We start from the raw sequence: 19541 nt of genomic DNA on the forward strand, positions 1-19541 counted from the left end.
GCTGCTGCTGCTGCTGCTGCTGCTGCTGCTGCTGCTGCTGCTGCTGCGCTGCCGCCGCCTCCTCCGAGCGCCCTCAGCTAGTCCGGTCCTGGGCAGCCGCGCGTGCCGCCCTCTCAAACCCCCAGGCCCCGCCCCCCGCCTCGCGCCCTTTTTTTCAAACACAGCAGGCGTCCTCATTGGCTGGCTCGGAGCGCAGGCGGTAGGCGTCGGCACTGGGCAGGAGCGGCTCGCGAGGGCCTCCCCGCGGCGCCGGGCCCTCTGATTGGGCGCGTGAAGACGCGAATTCGAATGGGAGCGGTTGACTGGCCAGGAGCTCTGGCCTCTCTGCACAGCTGCAGTCGAGGGCTCAGGATGGGGCGGGGCGGGACGAGAAGGGGGGGGCCGAAATTGACCAGGAGCCTTCGCTTTTACCTTCGTAGACTGAGCCTCTCTTCTGCTCCCTTCGCTCGTGCAACCTCTCCGGGCTAAGCGCTCTGGCGTTGGAGTCGCCTTAACGCGATGACCTTGGCCCAGCTTCCGCACCTCAGGAGGCCTCAGTGTCCCCCGTAAAGGCCTCTTGCAGCTCCTAACAAAATTCTCCCCTTGACCCTTGACCCCACTGCCCCCATACTGCCAAACCATTCTGTCCAATCTTCAATCACTGGCCCCTTCCTCTAAATCTGGACCTGAGCAGGCCTCCCCCAAATCCCTAAAAGTCCACCCATCTTCTTTCCCTCCAGCTCCAAAAAGAGTGGTCTGCTTTAGCTGCCTCTACTGCCTCATCTCTCATCAACCCCTTGTAACCTGGCTTTTGCCACTCTACTGAAACTGCTCTGAAGGGTTTCAAATGACCTTTAGCAAAGGTCATTTTTCTCAGTCCTCAATGATTTCCTTGACTTCTGTGTTCAGCATTGTTGGGCTCCCCCCTCCTCTCCTGGCGTCAGGGTCTTCGTTTTTCTTTGACTTGGTCTCTTCATTAATTTGAAGTCATCTCGGATCTTCTTAATAGGTTATCCCTTTCTCAAGAACACAACCTTGAGGTGAAACGAATTGCCCTTGATGCCATTCCATGGATCAGATGACTTTTAGCATTCTATTTCCACCACAATTTTATTTTATCATCTATGTCATGTATGCTAATGATTGACTTGCCTTCTAGGCCATGAAGACAGTATTCCCTGGAAATCCCGGAGGGGCTAGCAGGAAATATTACCAAGTATTTATAGGCCAGTCTTCTGAGTGACATGCCAAATGTCCCTTTACTATCAGTAAATAGAAATCTTTAGTCAATTTGGAGTTGAAGGATCCTAAGACGTTTTCCAGCTTCCATGTTATAGTGGGAAATTACAACAGATGGTACCTAAGCCTTTACTTGGAAAAAAACAACTGCTGAAAGCTGCAACATCAGGACAGACTTCTTTGATTGGTTTAAATGACATGTACTGCAAAACACAAACATAGGCATGTTGGACATGCAGTCACTCATCTCACAAACCCTTACTGACAGGGTTTGTGATGAGCTATTGTGAAGGAGAGACAGATGAATGGAACAAAATCCCTGTCCTGGGAAGTTCTTAATCTGGTAGATCATACATAAATCATTTCATTGGATCCTCCTAACAACCCTAGGAGGCAGGCACTATCTCCATTTTACAGATGAGAAAAATCGAGGCTAAGAGAGGTCAAGTGACTTGCCTAGGGTCACACAGCTAGTAAGTATCTGAGGCAGGATTTAAACTCGGGTCTTTCTGACTCCAGATTCAACGCTAGCCACCTAGCTGGTTCAAGGATATAAGACATAATTCCATATAAGATATGAGCAGGACAAGAGGAGATATACAAAGTGATAGGGTTGGCAAAGGAGGGAAAGATCATTTCCAGCAGGGAAGATGAGAAGAGACTTCATTGGGAAATATTCTGTTCAATTCCATAAACTTTAAGCACTTTGTACTAAGCATTGGATACAGAGACAAAAACCACCCCCTTCCCTCTGGAGGAAGGGAGATGAACTATGGTTAGAGCAGCAAAGAGGCAAGAAGTGTCCCTTGAAAGGAAAGAAGTGCTTCCAGAGGAAAATAAAGGAAAAAGAATTAGTCCAAGAGGAGTTCAAACTTGTGTCAGGAGGTTGGAGGGTGGAAGGTGACATCGAAGAAAGAGGAGGAGGGCTGATGAATCCTTGGAATCATACACCAGGTCTGAGCTTCTGCAGAAGCAGCTTGTCTAGCTCCAGAGAATAATGAGGAGCCTCTGGAGTCATCAGGAGACAAGACCATGGCATAGTCCCAGAACAGAGTCATCACAATTATTGACTCCCTGCCAAGAGGTGTTGAGGTGGCTGTACTTAAGTCAACTTGATGTGAGTAGTTGAATTATGCTGACTTCTTCTAGTGTCTATCTGGAACATTATGAAAAGCCTCCTGAGACATTGTCAGACTGGAGAATCACTACACGCTTTGGATGATTCATTCATGTGAAAGCCTGGAGAACATTTTTAGGGATTAATGGAATCCCAGACTAAGAACTTGAGATCTTAGGTGAACAGATGGCATTTTTCATTACTGCTGAATTAAAGGTAAGGGTTTCAAAAGAAAGGGGGAGGGCTTGAGAAGTACACAGGTGGTTAATAAGATGGTACCATAGGTAGAGCAACCTTGGAATCAATATTTTTATTGTATACTTTTAACAAACCTGCACATGATAAGAGAGTTATAGTTTTATTTTGTTCTTTGTATGTAGAAATGTTCATGTTTGTTAGAGTTTGTCAATTTCAGAATAACAAATGAAAATGTTAAAACAGAAAAAAAAATTAGAGAATGTGAGAGAACAAGATTTGGATTACTGGACCATGAGTTTAAATACTGTTATGAGAGGTTTTTGGCTAGTGATAGATTACTTAAGATGAGAGCCAGTAAAAATATTTTTTTTTTACTAGAGACTTGCAGATATGATCACGTGTACTTTAAAGTAGAAATGGAGGGGGAGGAAGAAAATATAGAGAGTGGCTGGTATGACATAGGAAGAAGACCCAGTGGAGGGGACCAGTAATTCACATATAACACCTTCTCGCTCTGTAACTGCCACATCTCTTACTTCAAAGTCTAGCTGGAGTAGTAAGGAAGTAAAGTGATGCAAAGGTAGCAGAGAAAGTTATGAAAGGGAGTGAAAAGGACGCAGGGACTTGCTGGGGCTGGCTGCCAATTCTCCTCACTCTGTGATGGGTTAGCTGTGGCCAGACCAGGCCAGAAGCTCCTGCCAGTTACTAGACAGCAAAGACAGGGAAGTACCATACTTCCTGAATTTGTACTTTGTACAATTCATGCCTTGAGTGAGCCAGGACCCTGACTCCAGAATTTTTACATATTTACCTGATGATCAGGCATAAGGGAAGTGTGAGTCAAATATCCTATGGAAGCTGTGTTGTTGTACTCCTGACTCTATTTATGGGAGGACTTAAACAATATATCCTACAACTCCTGGGTCCAAATCAATCTTATGTCCGGGGGATTTCCCAGGTCTCGGAGAGCCGTGGACTTAACAGCCACTTGGTAGATGTTCATTATTATGCAGTCCCCTTGTTATTAAGTAGTATTCATTTACTTATTTATTCTATGCCAAGAATAAATGCACTTTATGAAGCATTCCAACTTGTGTATCTCAAGTGGGGAGCCAGCTCCATTATGCCAAGGTCATATGACTAGTACCCATTGAAATGCAGAATGTTCAAAAGGAGGCAGGGTCTCAAAACTTATTTTGATTGGGTAGATCCATGAAACCACCTACCCTTATACAATGAGTGGCCCTGCTGTGTAGCAAACAGGAGGGTTAAGGGATGGAAGGGCTTGGATTCTCTGGTAACTGTAGTACTCAATATTTCTGCAGGACATTTGTAAACTGCCAGATTGAATGTGGGATTTCCCTAATGAATTAGTTATTAGTGCCACGAGAGTGGTTAAACAGGAGAAGATATTCAAGAAGAGGGCTAAAATAATAACAAAAACCTCAGACAGCTATACACAAATGCATAGAATATAGAGAATAAAGCTATATTTGCTGTTTGTCCTTTGTTTTAGAACAGGAGTAATGATATCATGGTGATGTCTTAATTCATGTGTGAACTGGATTTAAGTGAGGCAGAGCTGCACAAAGTCGTCAACCTCACTGTCTCCCACAACCATCAGAGCCCAGTGGCAAGACAAGAGTTAAGATGACTGGTGATGGCCTGGGCTGCAGTGGATGACCTTGGCATCTTTGATGTCTGACCAAACTCGAAGCATTCCGCAGCACCTGCTTTAGCCACCTTCATGGCTGTTGGAACAAATTGCTCTCATATGCCCAACACTATTTGAGATTTTAATGGAAGGAGGTCATTTAACCTCATTGATATGATTTGGTAGAATGTGACTTATTACTAGACTCAAAACTGCCATAGATAAAAGTCTAATGGAGTAGCTTTGGATATTTAGAAAATATACTGATGTGAGGAAGTTCAAGAGCTGGAATGGGGAAATCCTGCTGATTTTAACATTTGGATATTCAGAAAACATACTTATTGGACTAGGGAAACCTGGCCACCACTGATAGTAAAGATATAGGTGTTTACTTTGGGGGAAATAGAGGAAGTAAATGATAAGTGCTGGAAAGAAAGCGTATCATATTGTGTCAAAGGGAAACTCCAACTGTCTAGGCATGTGTTGGTGTTCCCTCTCTGCTAAAAGTTAAAAATGAAATCTCTGCTTCCTCAAAATTCTGACGTTCCCCAATTTGGAGGCCATCTGCCTTAATGAAAATTTCATCCTTCAAAAAATGGAGGAAATGCTAAATGTGACTTGGTTTTAACCAGTAATTACTGGAGGAGCTAGATACTAAATTAGAAATGATGGGAAGCTTGGCTTGAAATGTCTCTGGCATGTCAGAGTTTGTGATAGATATGGAGAGAAGGGTTGGCCATCGTGTATCCAAGATTTTTGGAGAGCAGATTTCAGAGTGCAGGGGAAAAAAATCAGGATTCAATGACTTAAAATTCTATAGGGGAAGTTGGCTTAAAAGGGGTAAGATGCTCTCTAGTACAAAACTGATGACACAAACAATTCTGAAAAGAAAGAAAATGGGAAGCTGTCTAAAGAGATTGATGTGGATGCTTAGGGAATGCATTGAACAACTTAGCAAGAGCAGACAATTGATGATTAATATAAAAGAGTTTCATGGGGCTCTAAGGATGATGTCAGGAATGCAAAACCCCAGAATGAGCTGAGAGTTGCCATGAACGAATGGGAATGATAACAATAAGGGCTTTGGGAACTTTGCTGGGACAAGATGAGGATTATGATTTTTTTTAAATGGTAGATAGGAGGAGGATCATAAAGAGAAGGTAGAACTACTCAATTCTCATTGCTTCTATTTTCTCTGGCAAGGAGAATGATTTTCAGATGGGGAAGTAAGGAATAAAAGTCAACAGGGAATTGAACCTCAAAGTAAATGAGATGATAAGAACACTCACATTTCTTCAGTGAGTTCAAGAGGAGAGCAACAAAATATATCACACAGTACTGAATGTGATTACGGAGCCACTGTTGTTGATCTTTGAGAAATCATAGAAAACAGATTTCTGTGAGACTACAGACCAGCATATGTTGTCCTGACTTTCAAAGAGGGGAAGAATGGCAAAAATCTAAAGGGATTTTTTTTTGTGAGCGCTTAGAAGCTAAGAATCAGCATGAATTCATCAAGGATAGATCATGCCAGATTAATCCCCTGTCTTTTTTTGTTGATAGGGTTGCTAAGACAGTTGATCAGGGAAATGCCACATGTAATGAATACCTGCATTTCAGTAAAACATTTAGCTAAGTTTCTTATGATAGCTCTGTGGACAAAATGGAGATGAGGACCAAGAGAAAGTATAGTCAGGTAGGTTCAAAATTGGTTGGACAAAATTAGCTAGACAAAAACAGGAGTGATTAATGGATTGTTGTCAGCTAGGTGGAAGAACTCTTCTGAGGTGTTCCTTGGGCTTCTCTTGGGCTTCCTCTGTTGTATTCAACATATGAATGGCTTGGATGAAGGTCTAGATGGCATGCATATCATATTTTATTATTTGATAAATATCCCTCTTAAAGGGATAGCCAATACATTGGAGAGTAGAAATTACATTTCAAAAATACCTCCCTCGATAGATTAAAATGACGTGCCAATTACAATAAAATGAAGTTTAATGGGGATAAAAATCTAAATTTAGGTTAAAAAAAAAAAAAAACAGCTGCCCAAGAAGAGGATGAGGGAATAATATTGAAAAGATCTGAGGGATTTAGTGAGTGTCTTGCTTGGTAAAGAGTCAACAATGTGATTTGGCAGTCAAAAAATTAATAACAATCTTAGGTTATATTAACAGAGACATAATGTTCAGAACAAGGCAAGTGATAGTGTGCTGTTATGTTATTATGCTACCAGGCTAACGTACAACTGGAGTATTGTTCTTACATTAAGGGTCCCAACTTTAAGATGGGACCTTGGTAAATTCAAGCATGTCTAATGGAGGACAACCAAGAATCCAAGAATTTCAGAGTTGGAAGGGACCTACAAGATCCTTTAACCCACCAAATACCTGGAAAAATCCTCTCTGCAACATCTCATGTGGGTAGTAATACAGACTCCATTTGAGGATCTCCACTTGAGGAGATTCCATTCAATTTTTGGACAACTCTATCAGGAAGTTTTTTTCTTTTATCAGTCTTCCCCCTCCCCCATTGGACTAGATTTATTATTTTTTCCTTTAAGTGGGGTATTGGGGGAAGGGTTACGGTTATGTTTGCAAGGTCAGTTAGGGCATTATTTTTTTTTTTCCTCACAAGTGTCTATATTCCTTTTTTTAAGTTTTATTAGTAGTTTGACCATAGTCTTTTTATGTATTGTCATTATTAAGGGAGGGATGTTAATGCTTGGTAATTATGAATGTTCTCTTTTGGTCTCTCTCAAAGAAAAGCAGGGATTTATCTCAACCAGATTAAATTAAGAATACTTTTTCTAGGTCCAGTAGTGATCAATCAGGAGGCCTTGATCTCCTTCCCATTCCCCTTCCCCCTTCCCTTACCCCACAAGAGGCTGGGGGAGAGAGCAGGGGATCTTTTATAGGGCCTGGCTGCTAAAACTAGTGACCTCAGAATTTCTGAGGCATAGTTGTCTTTCAGAGAGTGGAAGGATATAAAGCAGATCAAGTCCCAGAAGCTTCCTCTGGATCCATTGTTCAGTCTTTGGTCCTGTGAGGAGAAAACTGGAGAAGGAGTCTTCTGGGATGGAGAGGTTGATGTCCACATCTCTATGGCTTCCTCTGAATCTCAGCAGTCTTGAGCTGCAAAAGTTGCAAGGGCTGAGAATGCCTGAAAATGGTAGGATCTTGGCTATAATGGAGCCTTGAGTCTGACAGGCTGCCAGAGACACAGGGTCCAGGTTGGCTTTTCTTTCAATGCCATGACTGAGACACCATCAGGATCACTTCCACATTTGTTGCTAGGCCTGCAAGACTTCAGGATCCACAGACCAGGCTAGGGAGCCAGACCTTCAAGGCCCGAGGACAAGGAGCAGACAACTGTGAGCAGGCCAAGGTCCATGAGCCCAAGAAGGCCCAAGGGCCTGGCGTCCTCCTGTGGTACCTTATATCAGTCCTAAATGTACCCCTTGATTCTGCCCTCTGAGGTCAAATAGAACATGTCTAATTTGTCCTTCATACGACTACCCTTCAGATACTTGTTGAATACAGCCAAGTTTTTCCTAAGACCTTTCCAAGCTAAACATTCTCAATTCCTTCTTCCAAACCTTACTTGGTGTTTTGGTCTTCAGTCTTCTCTTTGTCCTAGTTGCCTTCAGCTTGTCAACATCTTTTCTAAATGTGGTACCCAGAAATTTTAAAATTTAAATTTTAAATATAAATATAAAATTTTAAATTTTAAAAGATTTAAAAGATGAGAGAGATGAAAGGATGGGAAGGAAATGTGGCTTCTCCAGAGCAAATTATCTTTGTCCATTCCACATCTAACAATCTATGGTTCAGTGGTTCTCTATGTGGAATTAAAGATATCAAAAGAACTGAGGTAACCACTTAATGAATCTGGTTGAATTTTTTAAAAAGTAAGAGAATATACTGAAAAAATAAATAAAATACAATGTGGCGCCTGGGACTGATCATAATATGTCAGATTTGATCTGACCAGGTACAGTATGATTATCACTTCCCTCATTCTAGACACAAGACAACTTAAGATTTTGTCAGCTTTTTTTGACATAATACATTGACTTCAATTGTATTTACCATTTACTGAAATCTACAGATTTTCCCCTCACAAGAACTCTACCTGTGCTTCTCTCCTCCATCTTGTATTTTTAAGTTGACTTTTTGAATTCCAGTGTAGGACTTTATACATCTCTATTAAATTTCATCTTATTAGAATCTACCCATAGTTAGCCTGTCAAGATCTTTTTGGATCCTGACTTTCATCCAAGATGTTAGTAATCTTTCCCAGGCTCATATTATCAGAAAATTTGATAAATATATGTCTATATTTTCATCTAAGTCATGAAAAAATATTAAACAGCACAAGACTAGGGATAGAGACTAACCCGATCAAAGAAGGAAATGAGATTAGCATGACCTCTTCTTGATGAACCCAGCTGGTCCTTTGGGATCAACACTTCTATTTTTAAATATTTCCAACTAATTCCTCTAATAACAGGTTCTATATTTCCTCCCTTCCCCCACCCAGGAATTGAAGCCAATCTCACTGGTCTATGATTTGAAAATTCTACCCTCCCTTTTTGATAATTGGGACATTTAACCCGGGACACCCTGGCTAGAGACCTCCTTCCATGTTGATACTGAAGAAGGAGAAGGTGAGTTGGCCTTGGAGTTAGAAAGACCTGGGTTCCAGTCCTACCTCTGAAATATACTGGTAATGTGACCATGAACAACTCACCTAACTTCTCAGGACCCCAGGAAGCACTAAGATTGTAGGTTGTTCTCTAGTTGCCGATCTATATTAGTGGGCAGTATTTCCATTGTGGGAATTCCTTATACTATTACAATCTCAGGTGTAGAGCAATAACAACATTGACAACTATAATGCTTCAAAGTTTGAAAAGTGCTTTATAAACGTTATCTCATTTGAGCTGCACAGCAGCCAGAGGAAGTAGGTATGACAGGTTTTGTTATCCTCATTTTTGTGTGGGAGAAAATAGACTCAGAGATATTAAATAACTTGCCCATGGTCACACAGTCCCTGGATCTAAGGGGGAATATGAAACCAGGTCTTTGTGATTCCCAGTCCAACACTCTGCCACGCCCTTTGAGGTCAGTCTTTCAACCATTTTCAAATCAATCTAGGTGAACTGTCATTTAGCCCATATCTCCCCATCTTGTCCATGGGGATAGCATGAATGAATTTAGTCGAATGCTTTCCTGAAATTCCTTGTCTATGGCATTCCCCTGATTCACATAACCCTTTCAAAGAAAGAAATCAAATTAGTTTGGCATGATGTCTTCTTGGTGAAGCCATGCTGGCCCTTAGGGATCAACACTTTAATTTTTTAATGCTTCCTAATCATCTCTTTAATGAAAAGTTCTAGATTTTTTCCCCCTGGGAACTAAGTCAATCTCACTGGTCTATGATTTGAAAATTCAGCCTTCCCTTTCTTTGATATTTGGGTCATTTACTGGTTTCTAGTCTAACAATGAAACGGCTGATGGAGTTAGGAGGTTGGGGCACTGCACCAACAACTTCCTTTACCTCAGGGACCTTTTTGCTCTGGACTCAGAATCCAGTCCAGATCAAGTTCGGTTGGGTCCTGGCCTTTAATGAGAGGGAGCCAGGCTCCTTTTTCTCACGATTCAGCTCAGTCATCACCCTGGTACCCCAGGAACAATTATTTAAACCTTGGGTTTGGGCTCATGTGGATTAAAAATGCAGAATGCAACATATTTTTTTTGGACAAGGCCAATGTGGGAATTTGCTTTGCTTGACTATGCATATTTGTTTCTAGGGATTTCTTTCTCTCTCTCCAGTTGGGTAGAGGGAGGCATATCTCTTGGGGGCTGATTTTATAGGGTGTGAACTGACCACAAGGTGACTCAGGTCTGTTTTCTCCAAAAACCCTATAAAAATGAGATCTCAAACTCTTGCCCCTCTCCCAGCAACTCCTCCATCTCTATCAGGCCTATGCTGTGGAGTGTCCCAACTCTAATCCATGGTAATGTGTGATATTCTCTGGCTCCACCCCCTGTCCCCCCAACCTCCAACTGCTTGCCTTTGCCATCCATTCCCCTGTTACTGTGTAGCCATCTGCCTCTTTATCTCTCCCACTTTTCAGGCTTGTCTCTGTATTTTCTGTGCTGTTTGCCCTTACACCCTTTGTGATTATTAAAGTATGATCATTGCTCTGTTTCCTCTGCCAATCGTAGTCTTTCCTGGTGAGTACCCAAAGAACCAGCATGCCTGCCCCCATTTCATAATTTCAGAAATTATCAATTCACCATCTGGTGCATACATGTTAAGTCTTCATAGTAATTCGTTGTAGTACCTTCCAGGATGATATAGTTTCTCTGCTTATCTCCCTTAATAAAGTCTATTTTTGCTTTTTTTTTTTTTTTTAGATTACTAAACATGATTTAGTAATCATGAGATCATGACTACTGCCCTGCTTTTTTGAATTCAGCTTAAGTCAAATAGATTTTGCTCCAGCCCTTTAACTCTGAGTGAATCTTAATGTTTCAAGTATGTTTTTTAAAAACAATGTAATGGGGCAGGTAGGTGGCACAATGGATAGAGCACCAGCCCTGGAGTCAGGACAACCTGAGTTCAAATCAGGCCTCAGACACACAACACTCACTAGCTGTGTGACTCTAGGCAAATCACTTAACCCCAATTGCCTCACTAAAACAAAACAAAACAAACAAAAAAAACTAACAAAAACAATATATTGTTGGATTCTGCTCTCAAATCTATTCTGCTGTCTTCTTCTTCCTTAAAGAAACAATTCAAGAAATCTTGAGAGATGCCCTCAGGTGGATTAAAGACATATTTTGAAAAATCCATGCATAACCCTTGCGGTAGGGATTTCCTCCTAACACAGAGGGACCATGTCCACTTGGCAGGATGTCTCCCTTTGCTGGCTTCCTGCTTACACTCAGATGGTCTGGGAACTTCCTGACACCATCCCGCCATGTTGTTCCCAGTTCCCTCTACAATTGTATAAGGCTTAGACAACGAATAGGCTTATTTAAAGAGTAATGAAGAACTCATAAAAATATTTAGAGATAATAATACCTGCAAGTGAGCAGTGTTTCCCCAGAGGCCTACATAATCTCAGACATTTACAGAATGCAATGGTTAGAGCTCCCAAATACAACTCAGTACACAAAAACTGATATGTTCTCTCATTGGACATTGTCATGGCTTTTATCTTCTCTACTTGTGGTTCTCTCCAGTTCCCAGCAGATGGTGCCCAACGTCTTTTCTTCAGTAACATTTTCTTTTTTTTTATTATCAGAGAGCCAGGGTGAGAGTGTGGGGTAGTGGTTAGAAAGCAGATCTGGGACCTAGCAACACTTACGTTGAAATCCTGCTACCAACCAGGTGACTGTGGACAAGTTATTTACCCCCTTGGTGCTCTAGCTAACTCTCTGAGATGGAGTTTCTTAAATGTGCACCGAAGTGCCCCAGGACATAAGAGTCTACTCACAGGGTCAAGGGATATCTATATAAGGATACTCGACACTGTTCCAACTCAAGTTAGCTAAAGGTGGTTCATAATTTCAACATTAGATCGTGCTATGTTTCTTTCCCAAATGTTTTTCTTATACTTTTGTCTTCACCAGTAATTAAATTTTCTTGTTTATAACATAACTTTTTTTTTTTTTTTTGGTAAGGCATTTGGGGTTAAGTGACTTGCCCCAAGTTACACAGCTAGTATTATCTGTCTGAGGCTGGATTTGAACTCAGGTTCTCCTGACTCCAGGGCCAGTGCTCTATCCACTGTGCCACTTAGCTGCCCCCAACATTATAACTTTGTGAAGATGGGTTTTCTTTGCTGTGATTAAAAAGAACTGCTTAAAAAAAATGTGTAACAGAAAACGAGGATGGCGGTATCCAGTCTGATCCCAAGGTTTGAGAAGCTGTGCAGCGCCCAACTGCAAGTGCCACACAAGTAAGTAATTGTATAATTACTTAAGAATTGTGTAAATATTTAAGAATAAAAAATAAGTAATGTTTAAGAATGAAAGAAAATTTTCTTTTTCCTTTCATTTAATGCATTTTTTAAAACTGATTGGTTAGGACTTAAGTATTTATTAAATTCTTTGGACCTAACTACTTAATAAATGGAACTGTTAGGTATTTCTTTTGGCCTAGGGGTGCCTTGTGAAAACATTACTGACACACTAAGGTGCTGTGAACTGAGAAATGGTTGCAGAGAAGATGCTGATTTGCCCTGGAAGAGGGGATTTCCTTACCTAGGAATTCCCTACAGATCCAATCTCTATTCCAATATTAAATATAACCCTTCTGAAGTTCATTTTGTTTTCTTCTGTGTATTTTAAAAAAAAGTTCTATTTATACTCTTTTCCTTTTTTTTTTGTATTTCAGTTCATCAGATCCAGATGAATTGGATTTATTGAAGGAAACTAGGTTAATTCTTGGGTTTCAGTCAACTAATATTTTTATTCTGGTTTTTCCAGCCCATAAACAGCTTTCTGCTTGGAAGAGAAAACAAGTACAATAAGAGTTGGGTAGTTTTGCTTTCTCTTTGTCATTTATTATTATTGATAAATGAACAGGGGAGGGGAGGACACAGACTGGACGGCAAGATGTCCAGGATGGATTAGTGTATGAGATGTGGTTTAGGTGAGTTCGCTCACCAACTCCCCATATCACAGGACAGAGATGCAAAACTGAGTGGATTAACTGGGGGGTGGGAGTGCGGTGACAGGGATGAGGGAGGGGCATGGTGACTGAAGGTTAGATTGGGAGAGTGCTGTTCCGCTGGGGAGAAAGGGAGCAGCAAAAGGGCAGATGGTTAGATTCTGGGGTAGATGGTGAATGGGATTTATGACACAGACTATGCTGGGCTTTTCTCTCCTCTGTCCTTACTTTCTAAGAAGGAGTTCTCACCTCTCAAAGTCCCCATGATTTCTCCTACAAACCATGTTTTTCCTCATTGTTTAGAATCAGATTCAGAATAACAGTTTCCCAAGTCACTTCCTCTACTGTAGTTCTTAAAAAATGAAATTATAATTCAGGCACATCAATAATTGATTAGCTACTCTGTTTTTGGCAGAAAGCTTTAGCTAATGTCTGGATATTTAAAGTCTCTTATTACTATAGTAAAGAGGACCACTTGTGGTGAGGGCTGTCATTGTTTGGCTCCTAGGGAGGCAGAATAGACATCTCTAGCTTATTCTCCAAGGGAAACTTAAATTCTTGCCAGGAGGAGGAGAAGGAAGTTGGGACCAGAGTTCACTCTGCCCTCCTCAGAGAGAAGAGCTAACAGGCTAAATTTATATCTGCACCCTTAAATATTGTTTGTTAGTCTAGGGCAGGGGTGGGCAGCCTGCAGGTCCTTGGGTGCGGCCTTTTAACTGAGTCCAAGTTTTACAGAACAAATCTTTTCATTAAGGGGTTCTGTGAAGTTTGAATTCAGTCAAAGGGCTAACTTGAGGACCTAGAGGGCCACATGTGGCCTCGAGGCCGCAGGTTCCCCACCCCTGGTAGGGGTTATGCATGAGTTTAGCCTAACTTCTGATCTCTGCGTCATTATTGGGGGGAAGGAGAAGCTTAAGCTCTCTATAAAAACTTGACCCATTTCCCACCAAATGCCAGTTCTACAATAAACATATAATTCATTTGTCCAAATCGTAGCAAAACAGAAATCAGAGAAGGTGTTCGTATGAGAATATATACCAGGTAAGACAGAATGAAGGCGCTCCTCCATTAGGTGCGAGATAACTCCACTCAACCAGGAGAAAGAGCTCTAGATCTCACCCAAGGGGAGACTCCCCACAGTCTTTTAGCGTAGCAAGCTGGGGACGGGGACAAGATGAAGAGTGCCCATTCTTCTCATGTCTTCTAAGAGTCTTTTCAGCAGTGAAGTGGGGTTGGCCTCTTTTCCCTCTCAAAGCTGGAAGCCAGAATTGCCCAAAGCAACTCAATGTGGGAAGAGTCCCCAGAAGACTGAAGATGACTGTCACTTTCCTGCTCTCACCAACTCAACCTCACCTCTCACCAGGGCAGATACTCATATCTACCAACAAGGAGAGAGTCCCATACCAAAAATGGGCTTTGAGACAAGGGTTACACTACTATGTCATGCCTTCATGTCCAGGCTTGAGATCTGTTTTCCCAAATTCTTGTCTATTTTCTCTGAAAGATCATTCAATCAACAGACATATATTAAACTCCAACTGTGCTAGGCTCTGAGGATACAGATGCAAAAGAATGAAAAAATCTTTGCTGTGTAGGAGCTTATATCTTTACAGGGGAGATAATTACATTTATATGCATATATAGAATATGAATAAATACACAAATATAACTGAAAGTAAAATACAAGGTAGTTTGAGAGGGCACTAGCAATTGTGGCATTCAGGAAAGTCATGGCCACCACTCCCTAAATCTATAGGGATCTGTACAGTGGGGAGTCAGTCTGGAGAGGCAGAGACTAAGGATTAGTGACAATCCCATCAACCATTCTTGCTTTCCCTTCAATATACCGTCACTGAAACTAACAGGAATTCCAAACATGTAATCCCTTCCTTAATTCTTCACACACCCTATGGGCATGATTCAAGACTATTTTCCCAGTACTGAAAAGATCCAAGAGGGTAAATAGGAGCAGTTTCAGGAGATGGTTGGAGGCACATGGCTGATAATTCAAGGAGAGCATCACCTGGTGGACATTTGAAATTGGATATTCCTAAGACATCCTAAATCCAACACATCTAAAACAACTCATTGTCTTCCCCTCATCCCCCCAAATCCTTTTTTATTTCTGTTAAAGGCACCACTATCTATTGTCTCAGGCTCATATAACTTCAATGTTATCCTGAACTCCTTACTCTGTAATTCTATATATCCAATTTCCAAATCTTGCCATTTCTACCTTCATAACATCTCAGATATCTGATTCCTTCACTCAACTTACTTCAGACCCTCATCACCTTGCCTAGATTATTGCTAAAAACCTCCTGATTGGTCTCCCTGCCTTTTCTCTCCTCATTCTAGTCCATCATACATGCTCCTGCCAAAATAAATTTACTCCTCTGTTCAAAGAACTCCAATGTCTTCCTATTGCCTCTAGTATAAAATATAAACTTCTGTTTAGCTCTCCCTTAACAACTTGGCACAAACCTATATTTCTAGCCCCAAGAGACATTACTCCCCCTCCTACACTCTGTGATCTAGCCAAACTGGCCTTCTCCCTATCTTTAAGATGTAACTTGCACATCTTCACATGGAGCCTTTCCTTATCCCCCAGCTACCCCCAACAACCCCTCTCTTCCAAACTACCTTATATTTAACTAATTTTTATGAATATATTAACTACATTATTGATACCTTTTGTCTTTTTCAAATTTTTTAAAAATTCTGAACTTAAGCTGCATAAAAGAGAAAACATTTCCATATAAATAGAACAAAAGGGATTCTATATATTATATATATAATATATTCTCTCTATATATACTATATATGTATTTATATATTATATATTCTATATTCTGTGATCTCTGCTTCAAATCACTTTATTTAAAAAAAAGCATAAAGTAAACCCTACATGTTACTCTCAAAATGCCCTGCTTATTTGTGCTTTCTTCTGTTATCTTCTGCGCATGTTAAAAAACATTTAATGACCTCGTTTTAGGTCATCACTATTGCGAACTTTCTATTCTCTATCCCTACTCCCAATTAAGAGGAAGAGGGAGGGGGAAAACCCTTTGTAACAAAGCATGGTCAAACAAAAATCCACAAGAGTGGCCATGTTATTGTACCTTGTGTCCATTACATGTTGGGAAGTGGTTAGCATATTCTATCACAGGTCCTTTGTAAATATCATTGGTCATTGCCATTATCTTAGTTCTTGTCTTTCAAAATTGTTTTTCTTTAAAATGTTGCTATTGTGTAAATTGTCCTTTTGATTCTGCTCACTTCAGCCTGCATCAGTTCACACTACCTAATTCTCTGAAATCATCTTTTACATCATTTCTTATAGCACAATAATATTACATTGTACTGATATACCATTGTTTGCTCAAGCATTCCCTCATTGGCTAAGAAGCAATCTAAGGCACCTTCTTAGATTATAGCTTTTTTTTTTTCTTTTACTTTTTCCTTTTTTCTCTTCTCCTCTTTGCTCCCCTCCCCTATTCTTTTCTCTTCTTTTCACTTTTACTCCTTCAAGATCAAGAAGTTTTTTGTTTTTTTTTTGTTGCTTTGAACTATTCTTTCTTCAGCATCATCTTTCTTCTTAATGTCACCCTGGACCTCTTTTTGCTTCCCTGTTGAATCTGATGCATTTGTATATCAAATTGTTTGTGTACATGTTCAACTCTACTTTGTTCATTTCAGGTGAGATTCATCTGTTGACCATCTTCCCCATTCCTTCCTCCATGTTTGTATACTCCTCTCACATACCATACTTTCGAAAAACAGCAAGTTTTACCCCCTTTTTCTCTTTTCTAAGCAATTGTATTCCTTTTACCTTCCTTCCTCTTTTCCCTTCCTCAGAACAGAACCAATCTACCCCCAGGATCCCTATAAAAAACATCCTTTGTCAACATCTTTTGGAGACATAAAGGTTCTGAAGTGACACTTGTGTCTTCTCTCCATTAGAATGCTCATGCTACTTCATCATATGGACCCTTCCACTTGCTCAAACAAATTTACCTTTCAAAGTTTTTCCTTACTTCCGTGTTTGTGTTTCAAAATTCCTACTCAACTTTGGTCTTTTCATCAGAAATGTCTGAAAGTCCTCTATTCCATTAAAGATACATTTTCCTCCCTGTAGGATTATACTTAGCTTTGTAGGGCAAGTTATATAAGTTATATAAGACTCTTTTGCCTTTTGGAATATTATATTCCAAGATCTTCTCTCATTTATCATTGAAGCTGCTGGGTCTTATAAGACTCTGATATAGTTCCTTATTATATGAACTACTTCATTCTGGATGCTCGAAGGGTTTTTTTTTTTAAATACAGAAACTACAGATTTTGCCTATAATATTCTTGGTACTCTTCCTTTTAAGAGGTGATTAGTGTATTTTTTCTATCTTTATTTTGTCTCCTTTACTTTCTAATAAATTTGAGTTGTTTTCATTTATGATTTGTGAATTTGTGAATCACTTTGGCAGCTTTGTGAAGCATGGACTGAAGTGGGGAGAGATCTGAAGCAGGAAGACCAGTAGTCCAAGTGAGAGGTAATTAGGGCTTGAACTAGAATGGTAGCTGTGTTCACACAATAGACAGAGACTTCTGTAAGAGATGTTATGAAGATTGAAATCACAAGATTTGGCAGTTGAATGGATATGTGGGGTGAGTGAGGAGTTGAAGATAACACTAAGATTGTGAACCTAGGTAACTGGGAGGATGGTAGCGTCTTCAACAATAATGGACAAGTTTGAAAGTTCTTAGTTCCCTAGTGATCTCTTTATGATTCTCCTAAACCTTTTTCACTCAAGTGTCTAATTTCCTCCTCCACTCTCTCTACCCTTCCACTGTGAGTGCCCATACAAGTAAAGTAATTCATTAGAGACTGATACTTAACTTTAGAGTCCTCATCTTCTCTTCATCAGAAAATGTTATCTACAGCCACTATTTGATCTATCCTATCCCAAAGATATATTCTAAAATTAACTATTACTGTCTTTCATCCTCTTCATCACTCTACCAATACTTTCTCCTCTGTCCAATATCTACAATCTTTCTGTCTCCAATATTGCCGTTCCCAGTCCTCATTCTCCTTGACCTTTCTGTGGCATTTTGCATTAATATTCTCTTCCCTATTGGCTTTCATAACATTGCCTTCTCTTGTTTTTCTTCCTTCTTTACTTTTTGCTGAATCTGTCTCCTGCCCCCTAAACATGAAATGTCCCTTAAGGCTCTACTACTTATACTCCTCTGCTGTTTCACTACACTCTCTTTTGGGATCTTATATGTCCCAATGGGTTCAATGATCGCCTCCAAACAGAAGACTCTCAAATATATATACATATATTTTATATGCACATACATACATACACAGGCATGCACACATACATATACACACACACACACACATATATATGGATGTATGTTTGTATACATTCATATATCCCTAATCTCTTGCTTCCATAAAACGCTACTCTATACTGGTGCTTCATTGTGGCATGGAGTTAACTCTGGGTCAGCCAATGGAGGACTCAACAAGCCTTGTCAGATTCTGCCATTTTGGAAAGGTTCTGAACATCATCCATTCATAAACTGTGCTTTCCAAGGACCAGCCTCACTAACTATGGAGATAACCACCATCTCGGTCTCATCTTGGGTGATGAATTCTTTGGCTATGGTAACCCACGAAACAAAGAAAAATAATTGAAATAGACGTTACTTCTGTGTGGTCTCCTTCTGCAGTTATAGGGAAAGAGTGTGTAAGAATCACATAGCTTTTTAATCAGTCTATAGACATTAACTTCTAAATGTGAGGTCTTTGTCCAGTGACCAATGAGTGTACATTCAACTGGAGGAACGGAATCATATACATTTTGATATTCTCTGTATAAACAAAACCAGAAAATGAAATGAAGGTACAGTTACATAGAGGGAAGGTTCACAATTCTTTAGAGGGGCAGCTAAAGGAGTTGGTGGAATTGATTTTTATCATGCATCCAAGGGCAACAAAAACATCACTTCATAGGATATTTGCTTATTTTATTAGATTTTTTTATTGGTGCTTTTTGTTTTTACATCAGAGTTAGGAAATGCTTCCTAATACTTAGAGCTTTCCAAAAGTGCAGTCACTTGCCTTGAGAGGTAGTGGACTCTTCCTTGGAAGCCAGAAGCTAGAAGGTCATTGTTGGTTATATTATAGTAGAAATTCCTCTGTGTATGGGTTGGACTAGATGACGATTGAGGTCCCTTCTGATTCTCAAATTCTGGGTGATATTCACCTGGGGTATAGTGCTGTTTAGAGGAAATATGACCTGGGACACCATGCGATTTCTATGCTACTAAAAGTAATGAATGCTGTTGGGCTGGAGAGGGCCTGGAGCTGTGGTTACTGAACAGGGCCCAGGGACAAGAATGATACCAGTCAAAGTCTCCCAGTCTGTCTCACAACCTAGTGTCATCCTCAACTTCTCCTCCCCCCCAATTCAATCTGTTGCCTAGGCCTGTTGATTTCACTTTGTAGCATCTCTCATACCTATCTCCTCCTCTCTCTCACTGCCATCACCCTTCTGCAGGCCCTCATCACCCTTAAGCAGTTGCCTGCTGGTTGGTCTGCCTTAACGTTCTCCCCACTCCAGTCTATCCTCCACTAAGCTGTCAAAGTGATCC

This window comes from Vombatus ursinus, unplaced genomic scaffold (genome assembly GCF_900497805.2).
Source record: "Vombatus ursinus unplaced genomic scaffold, bare-nosed wombat genome assembly UNPS02014770.1, whole genome shotgun sequence".
In the NCBI taxonomy this organism is placed as follows: Eukaryota; Metazoa; Chordata; class Mammalia; order Diprotodontia; family Vombatidae; genus Vombatus; species Vombatus ursinus.